A 6,124-nucleotide genomic window follows, 5' to 3' on the forward strand; every position below is an offset into this window, starting at 1 on the left:
ATTACCCACGATTACTTTTTGACATAATAGGTTGGTCGCATCATGACGACCATTTTTTTTTAAGTTCCATTGTGTACTAAGGTTAGGGTACAATGGCTCACCCCTAAGTAAACAATGGATCACTGGAGTACACAATGGATAATTATTTTTATAAGTATTAAAGAATGGACATACTAAAATGGATATAATTTTTTATTTATATTTATAAAAATAAAACAAATTCAGGTATATAAGTAATTGGTTGACACATCCCTTATTCGCTAGATTATAATTACCAACTATATTTTGAGACTAGGTACTAATAAGTCAAGTACGAAAAGGTAAATGATAACTCACTCTTTTAGTAATAACTAAACACATATCACTTTGGTAACGACTAAACTTGAACAAAACATAAATGACAGCTTCTTGATTCTCTAGGTCATAACCAGTAACTAAACTATCTGACCTAAGGACTAGAAAAAAAGAACACAACGAAACTTAAATTAAAATTGAAAATATTGTTGATTTCTTACATCTAGGCGCAATAACAATCGACATAAACATAACTTCTGATATTAGAGATCATAGTAATAAACAAACAAACAGAATTAAAAAATGACTTAATTAACGTTGAGGGCAGATAAATCTAATGGGAAACTATAAAAAGACTGCTGTCTTGAGGTACTGCCACTACAAATTGGCTTTGGTAATATCAATTTGACGTCATCTTCTTTCACGAAAGATATGTCAGGCACATTGGGAACTCGAAATTTATTTATTTATTTATGTGCGCTGTGCTTTTGACTTAAAATAATACCGTTTTAATGTTGTAAACGGAATTCCAGTTGTTCCAGACACTTTGCGGAGGCTATCACCCATTTCAATTCTTAATAGCTGCGGTAGTGTTCCCTCTTGTTCGCGGCCTGTCTGGACGTGGCATTCTGGAAACAAACACTGCGTGAAAAAAAAAACATCTAAAACTCAAAAATTAAATTACGACCAACTCTCATTCTATTGATCATGAATCATGAATCATGATCCATTGTGTACTTACGAAGACTGAGCCATTGTGTACTAGGACGCCATTAATATTTAAAAATTGTACCCAGCCGTAAATTAAACATACTAATCAAAAGTTTCTGCAGGAAAATAAGCCTAATTAAGTACATTTTAAGGCACGTATACCAGCACTAAGTTATAGATATGAAAATACATGATAGAAAGGTTCAAGTCTTACCTTCTAATTCGTATTTTTGCAACCAAGAACCAAAAACAATGATCAGCACAAATCAGCCTGGCCAACGACGCACACCAAATAGTTCGAACGAGTTCCGTTGCCGAATAGAAGTAACGAGTGAGAGAGAAAGCAGATATCTCTGTCCCTTTCGCAGGAATAGCGTGTGATCCATTGTGCACGCCCTAATCATTGTTGCCACCTTGACCCTAGATACTTACACACTGTAGCTTCAACCCTGAGAAGAAAAATAAAATAAAAGGAAAACATAAGATAAAATATAAGAAGCCTGAACTATCGTAGAATGCGCGAGACCAGTTAAGCTAAATTTTATTTTATAAAATTTATATTTATTTGTGTTGGTTCATTTCTTAATTTATAATAAAATTTAGTTTGAAATATATTACTGTTAGTTTAATTAAAAACTTTGATTTATAAACTGTTTGTGTATTTGATTGGATCTCCTGAATAATTTGTAATTGTCTAACAGTAAAATATAAAATACAAACTTAATGGAATAGGTCCAGATTTGTTTCGTAATCATTTTTGACTATAACATGTTTTAATTTACATTGTGAAAAAAATTAAAAATCAACCGCTAATATGAGAAATAAACATAAATGATAAATAAAAGGTTAACAAAGCGAATGGGTTTTGGTTTCAAAATATTTGTCAAAGGCTAATTCGCCTGGAGCGAATATAATCAAATTATTCAAAATAAAAATATCTTTTATTAACACTAATAAATTTATGGCCCGAACGGAAATATTGCATCCAATAAACGTGCGAGTCAAATGCAGGACACAAGTGAACTGCGGTATTAGTATTAAAACATATTTTTAATTACAGAACAATGAAAATATAAAAATCAAAGGTCTGGTCTAATGTTCTTTTGGAAGCTTTTTTAAAAACTCTGGTCGGCTTTGTTCAGTTCCAGTTAGATTTTTTCCTTTGCTCAGGTCGATTATATAAAATTTTTAAAAGGAGAAAACAATATTATGGAAAATACGTTTTGGAACGTACAAAAAAATTCGTTTGACATCGTTTCGGAAGTGGATAGTCTACAGCAGGGGTGGGCAAATACTTTAAAGCGCGGGCCAAAATGAAATTTTCAAAATGTCTCCCGGGCCGGAGTACTATACCGCGTATGCTTTGCACAAGCGGATGTTTTGGATGGAGTTTTTTCCCTGCCCAATTTTTTTTTTGACAAAAACACTAAGTTCATTTCAATTTGAATAAAATATGTCACGTAATTTTTAAAGAAATATTATTATAAATAAATAGCTATTAGATAAACCAGTCAATGAAAGATTTTATTTTGTTACTTATTTATGTCTTAACGATACAAATTATTTTATATTGACACATAGTTATTACAATTTAACATTTATATTGCATTTCGTAAATATAATAGTAAATAGAATTTAAAAAAGAAAAGAAAAACATCAAACGTTAAAATAAATATTTAAAGTTAATGCGAAACGTGAAATCTCGAATGTTCATCTGACATTATTTCTTCAAAATTGGGTTCCAAATCACTTGTAGCAATCCTTAATACCGAGTGTAGATTTTCGTCAGTAATTTGTGATCGATATTTATTTTTCGTGAAAACCATTAAAGAAAAAGTTCTTTCATAAATATATGTCGAACCAAATAAAACAAGGTATTTTTAACATAGTTCAAAAAATGTTTGAAATGTTCGTTATTCAAAGCGCCATAGAAAGCACTCAATTCGTTTGAGTGAAAATTTTCTTTTAGTAAATTATTTGATCGTAAGTCAATTAGTTCTAGTTGAATTTCAACAGGAGCTTCTTGCACATCGAAATTGAAAGGTTGGCTAATTAATGATAAAGGTTTTTCAATAGCTTTGAAATCTTGAAATCTTCTTTGGAATTCAGAATGCAGGTCTTGTGTTATTGTACTATATTTAAAAAAATCTGTATTTTTCAATGATTCTCGCCGTGCTTGCAATGAGGAGAAATGATTTCATATATATATATATATATATATATATATATATATATATATATATATATATATATATATATATATGTATATATATATATATATATATATATATATATATATATATATATATATATATATATATATATATATATATATATATATATATATATATATATATATATATAGTTTTCAGCAAATAAATTGAGTTTTGTCATAAATGCTTTGACGTTTGAGTGCATATTGAAAGCGAATTAGTTTTTCCCTTGTTGATTTATATTTAGTTCATTCAAATATTTTACGATATCTACGGAAAACGAGAAATCGTTTAGCCAAGCCTTATTTTGCAATTCAGGAAAATCATGTAGTTTTTCTTTTATCGACAAGAAGGATACTATTTCATCAAGCAAATATTGAAATCTGTCCAAAACTTTACCAATGCTAAGCTATCTCACTTCAGTGTAATAAGGAATTTCGTAGAAGTCACTTTCAATTTCTTTCAAAAATTCAACAAACTGTCGATGATTTACGGCACGTCCTCGGATAAAATTCACAACTTTGGTCACAACAGTAACGACGTGATTCAATTTCAAAACTTTTCTGCATAGCACTTCTTGATGAATAATGCAGTGCAAAAATAATATATCGTGTTCTGGTTGTAACTCTTTTACTTTGTCGCGAATTTGTTTAAGTAAGCCTACATTTTTCCCTGTTAAACTAGGACAACCATCCGTAGTGACTCTTACTATTTTATTCCAAGTTAAACTTACTTTAACTAAACACTCTTCAACAGCGAGAAAGAAGTCTTCACCAGTAGTTGTGTCTTTCATTGGATGCACACTAAGAAGTTCCTCGCTAATTTCACATTTCTTGTTAATGCCGCTAATAAATATTAATAATTGACTTGTATCAGTAATATCGCAGCACTCATCTAAAGCCAGAGAACAATAGGTAAAATCAGCAATTTTTGTTCTTAGCTGGTCAAGTAAGTTTCCTGAAATATTTTCAAACCGTCGTACTATTGTTCTTCTCGAAAGGCTTACATTTTCAAAAATATGTTTCTTTTCAGGACAACATATCTCCGACACTTGTACCATGCATTGTTTAACAAATTCTGCTTCAGAAAACGGCTTACAGAACTTAGCAATTTTGTGTGCGACAACATAACTTGCTTTTGTGGTAGATTTCTCTATATTACTTTGTTTAGTAAAAATATTTTGTTGCTTATTCAAGTTTTTTGCTAAGTTTTCTGCTACAGTTTGAAGTTCTTTTAAAGAAAGTGATGCATATTTTGGATGTTTTGTTGTAAAGTGCCTGTTTAAATTGTATTCTTTGAAAACAGCAATTGTTTACTGACAAACTAAACAAATTGCTTTCTTATTAATGTTTGTAAAAACATATTTTACCGTCCAAACTTCATTGAAGTTTCTGCATTCCAAATCAACTTTTCTTTTTTTAGATTGACTCATTTTACAAAGGTCTACAAATAAATAATTTAATTAATACAATAAAATAAAACTAATGTTTTAAAATTTTACTTACAAAAAGTCCACGTTTTCAATTTTATATTTGCAAACTAATATTAGACTCGAACAAAAAAGAGTATGCGATCAGTGCTAAATCAAAATTAACAATACGCGTGGTGTGACCTGTCGTCCCTCGAAAAGTGAGAGGAGTGCAGCATATGCCGTCCACACATGCATTTCGAACCTAGCGCGATCTCCTTTGTGTTCGACGAAAAAACCGCCCTGAGAGCGATCGTCGCGAGCGACTCGCATGAGAATCGCGCGAGGATTGTTTCAAGCTCGCGACATCGTCCACACTAGTGTAGTCAGCCGACCGCCCATTTTATTACGCCTATTATATATACAGTATGCACACTAATAATGTTGATGTCAACAAAATCTCATAAAAGAGTTTAAAAAAATTTGCGTGCGGAATTTTTCAACGGGCCGGATAAAATTAGCAAAAGGGCCGGATCCGACCCGCGGGCCGGCTTTTGCCCACCCATGGTCTACAGGGATAAAATTTCACGCAGCGACGAACCTTAAACAAACAGTACATGCTAAAGCTGCAAGTTGCAGATGACACTGAAGATTATTCATATTATTCGCCTCTCAACTACATGAAACATCACTTATTCAGAATTTTTGATAACAGAGTAAATCATGTTAACACTATAAGGCAATTGGCATAGGATTATTTATGAATACAACGATTAACACATTAACTTATCTATATAAGTACCTACTTGCACATTGTGTCACATATTGCAATGTACATATACCCCCTAATTTTAGATACCGATTAAAATTTGTCATCTAATGCAGTATGATATTATTTTTTATCAACTAAAACTCATGATTGGCTTGTTTAAGTTGTCTCAAATTAATATAACCTTCTTTTGACATAGTATCATGCTGGTTTAGTAATTGTAAAACTAGTAGGATATACATCAAAAGCTTGTGAATATTCAACAATATTGGGTGTAAATAAATTCCAAACATGACATTTAAAGCAACCATAATTCTGCTTTTCAGGATTTTGCCAGTAATATTCTGATTGTGCTCCAAAAAATTCTAGGTACTCTTTAATTACAAGTTTACAAGGACTAATTCCTACATCTTCTAATTAAATATAACAATATACAACTCCTAATTTGAAAACTGTGTTAATGCACAAGTTCCGTATATCCTACACATTCGAATTTATTGAATATATCCATTCTTAAATCATGAATGATTATAATTGCAGCTAAAAACATTAAACGATTTATAAAGTATGCTATATAATTTGTGATATTCGATGATGATGAACGGTAGCAATTTTTATAGCAGACTTCAGAAGTTTGAGGTTAATTACAATTCATACCGAATATACAAATATACTCGAAACCCAGACGTATGTACTTCGGTTATCCATATCATTGGCTACTAAATGTTC

The sequence above is a fragment of the Cylas formicarius genome, unplaced genomic scaffold (genome assembly GCF_029955315.1).
Source record: "Cylas formicarius isolate icCylForm1 unplaced genomic scaffold, icCylForm1.1 PGA_scaffold_3__17_contigs__length_32017465, whole genome shotgun sequence".
In the NCBI taxonomy this organism is placed as follows: domain Eukaryota; kingdom Metazoa; phylum Arthropoda; class Insecta; order Coleoptera; family Brentidae; genus Cylas; species Cylas formicarius.